This window comes from Lissotriton helveticus, chromosome 8 (genome assembly GCF_964261635.1).
Source record: "Lissotriton helveticus chromosome 8, aLisHel1.1, whole genome shotgun sequence".
In the NCBI taxonomy this organism is placed as follows: domain Eukaryota; kingdom Metazoa; phylum Chordata; class Amphibia; order Caudata; family Salamandridae; genus Lissotriton; species Lissotriton helveticus.
Window position 1 is genome coordinate 453,504,942 of NC_136069.1, and position 17,138 is coordinate 453,522,079.

Genomic DNA, 17,138 nt, shown 5'->3' on the forward strand with positions numbered 1-17,138 from the left:
GAGGAGATAATACATGTAAAGGCCTACCAATGAAGTAAGTAATGTGCACTTTATTGCGCCAGTCATCATAAATGTATCCCTAAGCTTCTTATCTTGTTACAGATCAACCACCATATCTACCATCAAACTATTTTGCATTTCCTAAATAGCAAATTTTAAGGAATAAATAGGAATTCTTTACTATTCCTAATTTGCAATGAGCAAATTGCTAATTGCAAATTACCCATTCATTTCCATGGGCTAGGAGGCTCATAGGAATGAAGGTTGCAATTTGCGATTAGCAATTAGCTCATCACAAAATAGGAATTTTTTCAAGCGTGCAGGGGTATCTCAAGAACACCCTGCTGCACCCCTGAAAAATAAATTTGGGGGCATATGGCACACCTACATGCCCTAAGGGCATGTATGGGCGTCATATGGGACCTTTTGTTTTTTGGAAAAAAATGCTTTTTGAAAAGAATTCGCAAATTACCACAAACTAGAAGTTGGTGGTAGTTTCCAAATCCTTAATATCATTTTTTACATATTTTTTGTTTGATACATTGCATTTAAGGAATCGCACATTTTGAATTAAGGACATTTTAAGTCATTTCCACATGTGCAGTGTTTTCAAATTATGATTTGAAAATCGTTTTTGGGGAAAAGTAATGGTTTGCAAATTTATGACAAGGACATAATGGTGTATGCTTCTCTATAAGGCATTTCAGTGTCTCTGATGTCATTTTTCGCATATTACATTATAAGACCTTTCCCCATGGAGCACATTCCTTGTAAATATGCTCCCACCTGTGCATGGCGAATTTAGATTTTGACTGTTTGAGTCACATAGCCATGTTAAAAGTGACCCAAAAAAATTGCAAACGTTTTAAAAAAACACATTCATGTGTCTTAAGGACATTTTAAGTCATTTCCCCATGGACAATGTTTTCTAAGTGGCGCAAAAGAGGCATACACCTATCATAAATCTGTCCCTAGCATTTTAAATGATTAAATCAAGATAACAACAAGATGTGGCCTATCCAGAGGTTTGTTTAAAGTGAGGCCTACTCAGGATTGCAGATTAAAGTTACGCTTGATGAAGAATAAAGAGGAGATAATACATGTAAAGCTCTACCAATGAAGTAAGTGATTTCTACTTCATTGCGACAGTCATCATAAATGTATGCCTAAGCTTCTTATCTTGTTAGACATCAACCGCCATATGTATCATATAACTATATTGCATTTCCAAAAAAGCTAATTTTAAGGAATAAATAGCGATTCTTTACCATTCCAAATTTGCGATGAGAAAATTGCTAATTGCAAATTACCCATTCATTTCCATGGGCTAGGAGGCTCATATAAATGAAGGTGCAATTTGCGATTAACAATGTGCTCATCACAAATTAGGAATTTTTCCAAAGCTGCAGGGGTGTCTCAATAACACCCTGCTGCACCCCTGAAAAAGAAATTTGGGGGCATATGGCGCACATAAATTTTAACAACATTCCTTTACCTCAAAAACGATTTTCAAATCATAATTTCAAAACACTACACATGGGAAAATTACTTAAAATGTCCTTAAGACACATAAAAGCGTTTTTTGATTGCCTTTCCTGCATGGTTGGGTCACTTTTAACATGGCTATGTAACACAAACATTCAAAATCTAAATTTTCCATTCACATGTGGGAGTATATTTACAAGCAATTTGCGCCACAGAGAAAGGTCTTACACTAAAATGAGAAAAATAACATCAGGGACAGTCAATTGCCTTATAAAGAAGCATACACCATTATGTCCTTGTCATGAATTTAAAAACAATTCCTTTACCCCAAAAACGATTTTCAAATCATAATTTCAAAACACTGCACATGGGAAAATGACTTAAAATGTCATTAAGACACATGAAAGCGTTTTTTGATTGCCTTTCCAGCATGGTTGGGTCACTTTTAACATGGCTATGTAACACAAACATTTAAAATTTAAAATTACCATGCACAGGTGGGAGCATATTTACAAGCAATTTGCGCCACAGAGAAAAGTCTTACATTAAAATGGGAAAAATAACATCAGGGACAGTCAATTGCCTTATAAAGAAGCATACACCATTATGTCCTTGTCATAAATTTAAAAACAATTCCTTTACCTCAAAAACGATTTTCAATTCATAATTTCAAAACACGGCACATGGGAAAATTACTTAAAATGTCCTTAAGACACATAAAAGCGTTTTTTGATTGCCTTTCCTGCATGGTTGGGTCACTTTTAACATGGCTATGTAACACAAACATTCAAAATCTAAATTTTCCATGCACAGGTGGGAGCATATTTACAAGCAATTTGCGCCACATAATTCATAATTTTCTCCTTAAAGCACACTATTCTCTATCTAAGTTAAAGAAATATTTTCTCACCTTAGCAAATACTTTGAGTTTGAAAACAGTCTCAGAAACACACCAATTTGTCTTCAGCAGAGCAAAAGGTATGCACTCCAGAGTCTGCAGCTATCAAAAGCACAGAAATGCTGTAATTCTTCACACATATTTCTCATGTCACCCAATCAAAACTCTTCCCTCACTTTTTTTCAAATGAAAACCCTTCCCCCCTCTGCCCTTTCTGTCTTTTCTGCATGGCAACCACCTCATTGGAAGACTTCTGGTGTTTGCAAGTTCACACAACTTTGTTGCAATTGAACTCTGAACTCTCAGTGCACCTGCATATCCAGTGCATTCTTTCATTTAATGATTTTTTATTGACCATTCAAAATACATCTTTCAAAGAACACATCCGTGCACCCTAACTTTCTGTTTTCAGCAATCAAAATCCACCAATCACTGTTACTGCTTCATGAACACAGAAACTCCACAGTTTTTTTCATTTTAAACTCTCATTTTTTCAACTGCCATTTCATTGCCACACTTCATCTGACTGCAGGAGAACCTTCTCTCACCATGTTTTCTGTCTGGATTGTTGGACATAGTTATATTCACTGGGCTCAAAGGTACGTTGAAAACAGGAAATTACCTAACCTCAATTTACAAGATGTGGAAATTAAGTGGTTTGGCCACAGAGGATTAAAATGTCACCAATTGATACCATTGGTGAAAACCTTTATGCATTTGCCCAAACCTGACCTGTTAATTGTGCACTGTGGAGGTAATGACTTGGGCACTTTGACTGGTGTAGGTCTGGAAATGCTTTTAAAGGACACCTTTGAGCAATTAATGGCACTTTTTCCTCAGACTGCCTTGGTATATTCAAATATATGCCAAAGACAGAAATGGAGATGGTCAAACCAATTTTGTCCACAAATTGAGAAGTCGAGGAAGCATGTAAACAAATCTGTTTCAGCTTACATGAGAGACCATGGAATGGGCTCCCTGTACAACAATAACTTGCGGTACTATATGCAAGATATCTACAGAGGAGATGGAGTTCACTTCTCAGATGAGGGCAACAGAGTTTTCACTCTGAATTTAAGAATGTGCATTGGTACCTACTTATAAGTACCTAAATGTACCATAAACCCAAAAGCTCTTCTCAGAGCTACCCTACATCTAATCACTCACAATTATTATTTTACTCTAACATTTTCACTAATTTTCAACAAAGTACGCTCCCCGGGGCGCTACCCGGTACGCGAACCGGGAGCTAACCTCGCGAAATTTTAAAAAAAAATGTTTTTTTTTCGCACATATGGGCCTCCTCAGCCACCCTCACAAAACCTAGGGGGTCAAGATAAGTCTACCGTGCCCCCTTCTACCCATTCTGAACATTATTTGCCCTCCATCTTGTATCTAAATTCGACCGAAACACAAAATGGTGGACTCCCGGAACGCTTAAGGTTCGCGAACCGGGGCGCTCAACGGTTCGCGTACCGGGTCGCTCCCTGGGAAGCGCACCATCAAAAAAGGTGGGAAAGTAGTTTACAGAAAAGCCACTGGAGACAATTTCACCAAATATAGATTAGCTCATACTACATACCAATCCCTACCATTTTCACAAATTTGATTGGAATTCCATTTAGCCATTTAGCCTGTAGACCTCTCTAAATACCCTGAGGTAAATTACTTCTCAAAACACATCTGAAGTGTTGGAATTGACAACCAATTAAAATGTTACTTTCATTTTCTACTTTTTTTACCTGACATTTGATTGGTTATGTACCTGAATATATATAAAAGAAGAGAATGAAACACAGCCATTTTGACTACTACTTCCTGGTGTACATTTCAATTGGATTTTCACTAATCACTTCAACTTCTTTCTAAAGGTAAGTTGTTATTTTAAAAACTGAACTATATTGTGCACTATAAGTTAATATGGTAAACTTTTTCTGATAGTTATATACTATCCCTCTGTAGTAGTTATAGATTTAGATAGACTTCTCTGTTATAGTTATGGATGGAGTTAGGCTTCTCTTTTATAATTATGAATTTACTTACGTTAAATCACATACACTTTTTTATATTCCTACTTCCACTCTGATACTATACACTGCCCAAAGATAAATTCTCTGTTAAAAAATGCCTATCTAAAATTAATCCCAACAGTGCCCTATCTCTACTAATATATATTTTTTTTATCCAAATTTCAGGCAACATGGAAGGCGAACAGAAAGTTTCATTTCAAATTGTCCTGCAAGAGAGCAGCCAAGAATTAATTGATCCAAATTATATAGAATTTATGGATGAAACTTGGGACCAAGAACTACTGCAATGTGTGCAAGCAGTGGATGACCTCCTTCAAAATGAGGACATTTTACACCCTCATAGATTACAAGCTATGTTCAATGAAAATGACGACATTTCAGACAGTGAAATGTTAGAAATGTTATTAAATTTTGAAACACAATCACAATAATAAATAATTGCTTAAAAAATAAAAAAAATAAAAAAATAATCAACAAAACCAACAATCAATTAACATACAGTATTTGAAAAGTCTATCATTCATTTTTCATTGCAGTACGCTGCCCAGAACGCTTCCCGGTTCGCGGACCGGGCGCTCCCCACGCAAAAAAAACAAAAAACATTTTTGGTTTTTTTGCCCCGCGGGGCCCTTTTAAAACCTCCACATTAAACCTAGGGGGTCAGGGAGGATCTAGTATGCCCCCTTATGGTTATTTCCCCCTTTGTTTTGGCCTCCTCTTGTCTCTCAATCCTACCGAGAGACAAGATGGCGGCCGCTCCGGACTGTTTAGAATGTTGACAGACACCGGAGAGCCAATCAGCTTCGCTACGCGAAGTTCCGGTACGCTTAAGGTCCGCGGACCGGAGCGCTGCCCAGAGCGCGCTTACAGATATATATCTTTTTTTAAACGTTAATTTCTCAAAATCCACTGGAGCACATATATTGAGACCTACAAAAGGCACATCGGGCTACCAGTCCCTACAATTTTGCCAAGTTTCATGCAAATCCATTCAGCCGTTCGGGCTAAAAGTGAGGCCAACCGCCCTATGGAAAACTCAATGTTAAAAACACGTTTTGGGACCCCCCTTTTTTCTCGACCCCCCCTGGACGAACCCCCCCAAATGTCCAGGGGCTGCTCAGAAACAAAATGTTCCATTTTCCAGAAAATTTCAGCCAATTCCGTCCACAAACGCCAAAGTTATTAGACATAGAATTTTCAAAAATCCCATAGGGAAAAAATCCTAACTATATATACCTACTGGCGACCGCCAGTAGGTAATATATATATATATATATATATATATATATATTTTTTTTTTTTTTTTTTTTTTAGTCACCAAACTGCTCCGTTACCGGGGCACACTCTTAGTCAGCCGGTGCAAGTTCCAGGGACGGGCTTTCCCTGTAAATTCAATTTACCACCAAAAGAAATACTCGCACTCCACCAGAAGTATTGTTATGCAGGTTTAATTATTCAGCTTTAACCAACGCGTTTCACAGCATCCGCTGCTTGATCACGGTTCCAAACATTGGTCCCTTTTCAGTTTCATCTTTTTATACCAGGTATTCACAATCGCCTGATTATGAGGCATTGTGGTCCTGGTAGTTTAATATTTACATTTTTATTTTTTAAACAAAACAAATGACGTTTTTTACTTGCATGTATTTACACATATTTACATGTACAGGTGATTTGCAAATGTAAAGTACTAAGAGTAGTTCTTTGGGTAATTTGTTACTGTTCGTAAAGTCATAGTTTCAGCACTGTGTTCTTTGTAAAACACTGGAAAGCTCATAGTATCCACCTCTCTGTATTTTTTGTGTGTATATATGTATAGGGACTTAGTGCCCTTCTTGTATACAGATGTAGGATCCATTGATTTGTCACTCTATCATGATGAGTAAGTTTTTAAACTTTCATGTGTTTTCAATTTGAGGGCTAAGTGCCCTATATTTACCCAGACATTGCATATTGTTAATATCTATTTGTGTTTCTATCTTTTAGCCTTTCACAAATGTACATGAAGTTCCTCGTCTCCATTGAGGCCCCCGGGAGTCTTAGTTTTAAAGCGAATGTTCAGCCTCGATTCCAAACGCCGCAGCATCATCAGTCTGTTTCCCCCTCTTTCCTTTATCGGAATTGTTGCCAACCCACTGTATGTCATATCTCTCCAGTTCTTTTTTTCTTGTTCATGAGTTAGCATGTGTTTTGCCATAGCATAGCTCATATCACGGTTTTCTATGGCTCGGATATGGCAAAACACAGAGACTGTCTGTGCTTGTTATGAGGTCTTTCTGTAGGCTGCAATTTCTCTTCATCCTTATGCATTCAGCATAAGGAATGCTTTCTTTGAGGCTTGTGGGGTGAAAGCTAGATGAGCGCAAAATGGTGTTCCCTGCAGTTTCTTTTCTATGGGTGCGAGTCTGTATTTTACCTCCCTCATGAAATACCTCAAGGTCTAAAAAAGTGATGCGTTCCTTGCTCGCCGTACATGTAAATTTCAGATTTAGGTTGTTGTTATTTAAGTCTCTTGAGAATTGGAGGGCGCTTTCCTCTGTGCCACGCCACAAGATGAAAATATCATCTATGTAGCGCCTGTACAGAACCACGTTGTTGGTCATTGCGTGGTGGTGTTGGTGTTGGGACATGAGTACTTGCTCCTCCCACCAGCCCATATGCAAATTAGCATAGCTGGGGGCGAAGCAAGTACCCATGGCTGTCCCTTGGATTTGTTTGTACAGGAGCTTGTTGTATGCAAAGGTATTGTTCTCCAGGCACCATTCTGCCATGTGTAACAGCATCAGTGTATGTTGGAAAAGGGATATGTCTCTGTTGCCCAGGAAGTGCTGCATCGCTTTCAAGCCGTCCCTGTGTCTGATGCTTGTGTATAAGCTCTGGACATCTAAGGTAACAAAGCTATAATCATCTTCTCAAACATAATCATATATACAATTCAAGAATTCCCCAGTGTCTTGAAGATAAGCTGGCAAAGTTCTTACTATAGGTTGGAGGAAATAGTCAATGTATTTACTCGTGTTCTCAAAGAGACTCCCTATAGAAGAGATTATGGGTCTTCCTGGTGGGCAGCGTGGGTTTTTGTGAATTTTAGGGATAAGATACAACTGTGGGGTGATTGGATAGTCATTTTTTAGAAATTCCAGTTCTTGTTTTGAAATGAGGCCTTTTCCCCTCCAGTTGTAGAGACAGGTGTGGTATCTCTCCTTGATGTTATAAATGTTCGTGCTACTAGTTCTAATATAGCATTCTTTGTCTTGTAATTGGAACATATATATATATATATATATATATGTTCAATTTATTTTTACCTTATGGGGCCGACTCAGATTCGGTAAAATCCCTTACAAATAGCCGTACGGAGCATATTTCCCGTACAAATCGTACCCTTAAAAGTCCCCGTACGTACGATAAAGTATGATTCCGACCCAAAGCAGATCTCCGTATGAATTGTACGAAAAACCATACGACTTAAAAATCCGTAGGAATCGCATTCGGAACACGCAGTACGCGAGGTCCGTACGGATCCAAGCAGCATTTTCCGACCCAGCAAATACGATTCGTCTCATCAACACTCCGTACTACTCTTTTTCTACAGGAGCTCAAAACATCCAGAAAAGCAGATTTTGACTCGAACCGCGTAAAAATGGACCTCCCCGGGTACGGTGTGTATACCCCATGATTGCAGGGGTACGGTGCTTAGGGTTACAGTGCGTACACCCCATGATTGTAGGGGTACGGTCTGTAGGGGTACGGTGCATACACCCCATGATTGCAGGGGTACGGTGCTTAGGGGTATGGTGTGTATACCCCATGATTGTAGGGGTACGGTGCTTATGGGTACAGTGCGTACACCCCATGTTTGCAGGGTTATGGTGCATAGGGGTACGGTGCGTACACCCCATGATTGCAGGGGTACAGTGCGTACACCCCATGATTGCAGGGGTACAGAGCGTAGGGGTACAGTGCGTAAACCCTATGATTGCAGGGGTACGGTGCTTAGGGGTATGGTGCATACACCCCATGATTGCAGGGGTACGGTGCTTAGGGGTATGGTGCGTACACCCCATGATTGCAGGGGTACGGTGCTTAGGGGTACGGTGCGTACACCCCATGATTGCAGGGGTACGGTGCATATGTGATTGTGTGGCTCTCCGTACGAATCGCATTCTCATTTCCCGGACCGGATCTTACTTGTCTGGTCGTACAGCATATTTACGATTTGTACGGTTCACTGTGAGGGTCCCTTGCTTTTCGTACGGTTCGCAATGATTCAGTCGTATATTTTTCAAACAAATCGTACTACGCGATTCAGACGGAATTGTACGAGTCATACGGAAAGGGCTACGGATTCGATTCGGTCGTACTATTGGTTTACCGAATCAGAATCGGCCCATATTTATTACCTATAATTTTGAACATTTTCTAATAATTTTAACTATGTCTTTTTTAATGATATGTATTATTAACTTTATTTTACATTATTTTTTCAACATTAAAAAAACGATATTTTTAACAACTATATTTTTAACAACTATATATTTTTTCAATATTGTAGTACTTACCACTATGTAGATAGGATTTCGATATTCTGGACATTGATATTTTTGCGCCGATATTTTTGAACCTCCAAATTCTGTCAGTGACCAGGCCCTGTACCTTTACATACACACACACATACACTGCCATTGCAAGCTGTGTCTTGATGCAGAACAAGTGAAGAGTCGACATGAGACACATCCCTGTGTGCCATGTCTACAATCTAATGCCCTGACATAGGTGAGCCACCTCTCTAGCTGGGTGCACTATACCATTGGTGGGAGCACAGGGGCATGAGCCCTGTACCCCTACAGTGTTTAAGTCCATTCTTAGACATTATAAGTTCAGTAATGCCATAAAGAGTATATGGTATGGGAGTTTGTCATTATGAACTCCACAGCACCATAATGGACTTACTGAAAACTGGGAAGTTTGGTATCAAACGTCTCAGCAAATTAAACCCATATGGATGCCAGCATGGGACTTAATGATACAAGGGGATTTTAGAGTGCCCCTGAAAAACGACCTAACTCTAGTGTCCTGGCTGAGTGGCCGCATGTCAGCTGCCACCACCAGACATGGTGCTGGACCTGTGGGTAGAGAGCCTGCCTCTCTCAGGGTCCTGAAACAAAGCACATCTGGGGACGAGGTGCCAAAACTCCTCCCCTGGGATGGGCAGGGTCCACAAAGGGGAAGCTTCAAAGGCTTGCCACCTTCGTGAGCTACCTCAGCCATTTGCTGCTTCAAGCAACTGGCCCCCACCGGTTCTGACCCCCACTTTGGGTAAAAGAATCGTTGGGAAAACCAAAATTAGGAGGATATGCGTGCCCACCTTTGCCAACCCCATCCATCAGGTGGGGGAGGCGAGGTGAAGCCCATCTCTCCGTCCCCACCATCTTGGAGATGGGACGACCAAGCCAACTCGAGTGATGCTTATGCTCCCTCCCCACTGGATGGTGGCATAATAGGGGGTGTACCCTCCCCAAGGAAGAGACCCATTGGTCCTGACCTGTACCTACCTATAATGCTCCTAAATTTAGTGTTTAGGGGCAAGCCTGAACCTTGCCTCCTCAGACCAGAACCAACAAGAAGAAGCAAGAAGAAGGACTGAACAGCAGCGCAGAAAGGAGTAGAGGAGGACACCCAGTGACTTGGGGGAGCCCTACCGGCCTGTCCCAACCTCAGAATCCTCCAGCAGATCCTCAATTTGTCATGTAGCAAGTAGCCCTCAAAAGCCAAGATGGTCTGCACTGCCTTCACAATCAAAGAGACGCTGTCTCCCGTGAGCACCAGACTTGCTCAAAACCAACCGACTCTGACTCAGGCTGATTTCAAGAGTCACCAACACTCTGCTCCCGGTGCCGTGAGCCAGAGTGACCCAATATCCTCAGGGGGTACCCCCGGCGTCCTAGCCTGGATCCCAGTGTCCCCTGGAGCTCTGCAAACTCCTAAACCAAATCTGCAGCCAGCAACTGGAGGATCCCCTCAACTGCAACGAAGGCTACCCCCTGACCGACTCCATCCCTGAGACATCCAGAAAGACCAACCGCGATCGTCCGAATGACTCTGTCTCCAAACGCTTGCAGTTACAAGATGGCGATTCCCAATGGTCCCATTCGCCTAATCAGCCGCTAACCGTCTCCGAGGGACCCTCGACTGAATCTGCAGCTTCAGCCAAGGCTACCTCTTTGCCGCTGACGGTGTAGTTCTTGTGTTGGCCATTTGACCCTATCTAGATGACCTCGACCCCAGTATCTTTTGTTTCCCAACCTGGTGGCCTGCTTACCGCAGTCCCCTTGCCCATGACCGTGCTTAGCCCGTTGGCTACAGTGTGGTCACTGCATTACGCACTTGGCCGCCTCTGTGCCGATGGTGGTGTGACTTGAGTTCCCATCTGACTGAATCCTACCCACGGACCCATAAATCCAGTTCTGTGTTCTCAGGACTAAATGTGTCTTGTGAGTAATATTGTACACCTGTACTGAGCTTGCAAAACACATTATCCCCTTTTTCATTCCTGCAGGAAATGCACCAGCCTAATATCTAGAGATAACTGGCTGTGTAAGAAAAGTAACTGAAAAGTAATTGGTTATTTGCGAATGGAAAGTAATTATTCTGTAAACCGATTCACTGCATCCAAACTGTATTTAAACTGCATATTCTTGCAACGTATTTTATGCTTACTGGTACCAGGCTTGGCTTGGTTCTAGAAAATACCTAAATAATCCATACTAATATTATAAAGAGAGAGCCCAAACCTTTGAGGTGGGTAATCTCAGTAACCACAGCACCAATCACAACACCCAATACAGCGTTGCAAAGGGCAGTTGCAGCAGAAGGACAAAGGCTATGCAGACAGCCACCATATATATATATTTTTTTTGCAGAGTTTTATATAGCGCAAACTTGACCCGACTGAATCAGGTATCAGAGCGCTTTACATAGCACCAGTTATGTTACATGAGGACACACATTCATTTTGGTTAGGCACGGGGAGATTAAGTGATTTGCCTAGAATCACAGGATGTTTGGCGTCGTTACCAAGACTCAAACCCAGATCCCCAGGTCCGAGGTCGAGGGCCTTAGCCGTTAGGCCAACTCCTCTATACATTTAAAAGGTAAAAGAACCGTGCCAGCAAAGTAGTCCCTTGTGGGCGTGTCTGCGTTGTGCTGTGGGCGTGGGCTGGGGGCGTGACTAACGCTGGGGGCGTGTGGTATGGCCATCACATCGTGGGCTGTGGGCGTGTGCTGGGGGCGTGACAAACGCTGGGGGTGTGACAAACGCTGGGGGCGTGTGTTCGCCCTTCATGCCATGTGAGTCGTATATACAAGCGCCAATTACGTTGCTGCGCAGCATCAAGGGGCACGCTGGGGGCGTGACACGCTGGGGGCGTGAGAAATGCTGGGGGGCGTGTGTCTGGCCTTCATGCCATGTGAACGCAATTTCACCGCATCAAGGGGCACGCTGGGGCGTGAGAAACGCTGGGGGCGTGTGCTACGTTCCACCCTTCATGCCATGTGGCTTGTACATTAATCAGAAGATCATCTGCTGTGGCCGTGTGCTGGGGGCGTGACAAATGCATTCACCTGGAGGCCTGGTAAGTAACGTTACTGCAGCCTCTCCTGCGCGCTGTTACTGAACTCTCTCATTCAACGAAATTACACGTGCCTGCTACCATCAACCAGGGCTCTAGCTGGGCTCAGGCGGCGGATCAGTACACTAATTACACGCGCCTGATAACATCAACCAGGGCTGCAGCTGGGCTTCAAGCGGGGGAACACGCGCCTGCTAACATCATACAGTCCTGCATCTGGGCCTCAAGCGGGGGAACACGTAAATGAGCACGTCTGCGGGGACAATTACTGCAGCCTCTCCTACTCGCTGTCACTCAACTCTCTCATTAAACGGATTTACCCGCGGCTGATAACTCTCTCATTCAACGACATTACACGCGCCTGCTAACATGAACCAGGGCTGTAGCCGGGCTCAGGCGGCGGATCACTACACCAATTACACGTGCCTGCTAACATCAACCAGGGCTGCAGCTGGGCCTTCTCCATCCCTATTCTAATGAAACAAAAAATGTTGTCCACCACAAGATTTTAAAATAAATTGCCCTTGCCAAATACACACATTACACACATTCTATTTCATACCCGGACAACGTCGGGACGGGTTGCTAGTATTTTTATACAAAACATATTGGTCAGAGTTCAATCCTTGAGCGTGTGTAATCATTTCTTTCCTGAGTGCGTTCAATAAATGCTTAGCACTATCCTCTGATAAGGCCTTACTGCTCACCCACACTACCACAAATAGAGAGTTAGGTACTATCTGCTTTAATCTCTGCCTACCTTTGGGGATCCACTGAACCCTGTGCACATTATACTTTACTTTGGTATACTATATGAAGAGCCAGCTTCCTACAGCTTGATTTACAACCTATGCTATTTTATTTGCTCTTTTCATTTGCCAGTTCGGGGTTAGATACCTTCTTAAACACACACTCATTTTACTTAACAAGTCAAAATGCAAAAGAGAACTACACCAGCTCCATGTTCGTCAGATCCAAGCAAACCACCAATTAAGTATAATAATAGGATTGGATCTTTTAATACATACTTCGGTACCATGTATTGTTGCGGAGTCAGACCAGACTATAGACCTGATGAAGATCTTGTCAGGACTGGTCCCATTTTTGTTTTATCTGCGGTCTTCCCGCCCGTTGCCTTGGCGGTCTGCCCGCTCGATTTAGATGTTCGCTGGTCAATGGAGGGAAGACCACTGCAGTCCTGCTGCCTCCCCCAGAATCTTTCTCCTGCGTTGACAGTGTCAGAAGCAGAAGCTGCTATCGAATAGTGTCCCACCAAGATTCCCACCCTCCAGATTATGATATGCCTTTCCATTCAGGCAACTGTGGCGGGGAAACCTCTAATCTCGAGTTGGCAGAATGGAGGTAAAAGATGTCCCACCACCGATTCTGTCTTGAACGCCATTGTCCAGGTCTATCCTCCACTGCTGCTGCTTGACCACAACATTCAGCCACCCCATTATTGCGAGGATGTGAGGTAGGCTTTTGTGGTGGGTATAGGTGTTCATTGAATATTGTGTGTATATTGTTGGTGTGCAATGCTAAATCTAAAAATATGGGCTGTACACATTACCCATATATACAAATTTACAGATTCACCATACATATGTGTATTGAGAAGATAATAATTAGTACTTACCTGTCTCCACACCACCATGTACTCACTCCATCAAGACACTGCCTCCAGGACACCGCAAGCACAACAGTAACATCTAAATCTGCTCAGAGGAAAACCAACGGAACGACAGCAACAGAGTACTTTTAGCCAGCAGAGAAGACCACTGCTGCGGCGGCCTCCTGTTTATTACAGCAACATCTAAATACAGCGGGCTGACCACTGTCAGCTTGACGAAGTACTTGGGACTGCTGCAGCAATGAAATGGTGGTAGTCCCCCCCAAGATCTAAATCAGGCCCTTAAATGAAACTGTATTGCATTATTATCCCGTTAATGAAGGTCAAAATTTATTTTGTGTGACAAAACTTTGACTTTAAGTGTAAATGCGTGTTCAGAGCGAGCAAAGGGGAATGCTATGACCATGTTTTAACGTACAGTGGTGTGAGACTAAAACTGATACTGGCTTATAGTAGTTTCAAATGCACCTTCCTCTAAGGGTGTTGCATTTCTTTATTGGGTTGGCATGTTCTTTTCCACATTTTTCAGAGATTTTTCTAGATTACAGAGGCTTTCTAGGGTGTATTGAGAAAGAATTTGACCTCTGAATGCATTGATGATTGCCAGGCAGCATTTGACAGAGTGAAGAAAGCAATTTTAGTGACACTGGTTCTTCACCTTTCAGTACTGTCAAGTTGATGCCTTTGCATATGACTTAAAGGCTATTTTCGGGCACTGTAATGCAAAAACTGAATCCACAGTCTTATTTGCCACAAGGAATTTGAGGCCAATTAAGTGAAGATTCTCACTATTAGAAAAAGCAATGTTGACCTGAATGTGAAGTGTAGGGAGATTTAGAGCTTAGCTGTGGAGAACGCCAGCTGTCGGGAAGGCCATCTGTTCTAAGGACCGGCCACTGTTCATTGGCAGATATTCTTTCTAATCTGAAGGTGAAGAAGTCCAAAACAGGGTTAGCAAGGCTTGCCACGAAATTGCTAGAATTTCATTCTAAAGTAGAATAGATACCTGGTGGATGTAGTGTAAAAAAACAATAGCTTACTCAGGTTGTGGAAATTTCAGATGAAGAGTTGATGTAAATCATCGAAGAATCTGGCATTGCACATATTTGTGGGAATGGTGCGGTGTGCAACTACAAATTTAAATGGGGAAGAAAAATTGAGGTTGATGATACCATGTAGGGATTGATAAGCCTATAAGTTAAGGGCTGGTCAAAAGAACGAAGATTGAAAAAGGATTTGTAATTGTTTGGGAAGATTGCTGCTGAGTTATCAGAAGAAAGTGAGTTGCTGTTCAGGGGTGATAAAATGATTGCCCTATTTGGTTTATGCAGTGAGATTTGTAATGCCATGCATGAGAGCCATATTCGTGCTTCTCTAAATAAGAGAAGCATCCAGGATGAGTTTTAGTGGTACGGGCTAGATGATAAGATTGAGAAGAAGTTGAAAGAATGCAGCAAGTGCTAAGTCAGTGACAAACATTTGGTTACTTGTTACACTTCCTTTCTTCCTTTCAACTTTTCTCCCGGTCTTTCACCAATGGTTATGTTTCTTTTTTTTTTGTTGAATTTTTTATTTTTATTGCAAACAAGTCAGATTTAACAAAATCTCTTCTTAGCTGTCCGATACATATATTTCCAATATAAAACAGAGCATAGCTTATTATATAGCATAAACACGATAAACCTGGTCAGCAAAAAGAAAAGAGATCCAGCAAAAGATATAAAGAATGAGACTTAACACACATAACATAGGATATACTAGACGCTCGTTTCCCCTTGAATCCATTGTTGAAGTGGCGCCCATATTTTCCTCCCCAGTTGTTTTTTTTAGATCCTTTTGTTGCATAAATAGCCAATTCAAGTTTAAACATAGCTAATAGCCGAGCTCTCCACATAGAAAAAGAAGGTGGGTCGGGGCTAATCCATTCTTGGGTGATACATGCACGTAACACAGACATCATAATAAATATCAAAGACCGCTGTTCATCTCTAAGAGAAGTGGACGATAACCCTATTAAGACCAACTCCGCGGTTAACGTTACTGTAATTCCTAATATAGCAGAAAGACAGTTCTGAATTTCAGAAAGTAATACAGTCAGCTTGTAACAACGAAAAAACATGTGTATTGCATCTGCTCCTGTCAAGGTACATCTATTAAAGCGTATAACTGCAGTTGCTCCCCATTTCATGACTTTAGCTGGTGTATAGTAAAGATCAAACAGAACCATGTAGTGCTGTGTGCGTGATCGCCCAGAGAATGAGATGGATTTAGCTAGCTCAATGGATTCCTCAATCAGAACATTATCCACCCCCAGTTTCTCAGACCGTTTCTGTTGAGTCACAGATAGGTCATCTGGGAGCTTAGAAATTAATAAATTATAAAAGTAACCAATCTTTCTTTTAGAGTAAAGACTATCTATCAATAAAAACTTTTGAAGCCCCAGTCGCTCACGAGACGATATTGAACCTAAAAAGCTGTGTAGCTGAAGGTATTTAAAGTAATCCAGCCTCGTGAGATTGAACTTAGATTGAACTTCTGAAAATGTAATTATACAATTATCCTGCCATAAATCACCGAGACAAGTAATGCCATTGTTATGCCATCTTTTCATAGTATAGTCTCTGAATACAGGGGGAAAAAAATGTGGTGAAGTTAATGGGGTGTACCTCAACAGTTTTAGAATCCCAGCAAACCTCCTAATGATCTTCCATGCCCTATATGCTGCAGTTAAAGTCTTAAATTTAGTTTTTTTATAGTAACTTGGCTCTATAATTTTTAGCAAATAACCACGAGCTTCAGTACCTAGAGCAAATTCATAAATATATGGAGTATGTGCTGGTGATATCGGAGCATTAGCGCCTATTATTAGAGGGGATATAAATTGTAATACGGATGCAAAATAGTAAAACAGAAAGTGTGGGATGCCCCACCCTCCTCTAGACTTTGGTAGAATCATTTTTTTATAAGCTCTACGGTTGCCTCTGTAGCTCCATAAAAATCTCTCTGCCATCTTCTCCATTTGTTTAAAAAAATCTAAGGGAAAATCAAGCGGCACAGTTCTAAATAAGTATAAAAATGTAGGCAAAATTAGAATTTTTAACACATTATTCCTCCCATATAAAGATAAATGTAAATGATCAATCCGTTCAAGAGTAGAATTCGCCTTCTTCAAAATTGGGATAAAATTAAGTTTAGGGATGTTGGAGATTGGAGTTGCTAACTTAATTCCCAGATACGTTGCTTCGGAAACTATATTGAGGGGCGGGGGATTTCGGCCAACAAAGAGTATTTGGGTCCTGGATAAATTCAGTTTATATCCTGATAAGACCCCAAAGGTGGTTGCCAGCTCCTCGATCTTAGGGAGGGCTTTATCAATATCTGTTGTTACCACCACAACATCATCTGCATACACCAATGCTCTGTAGGTAACTCCCGCAACCTCTACTGGAATTATCCCTTCATCT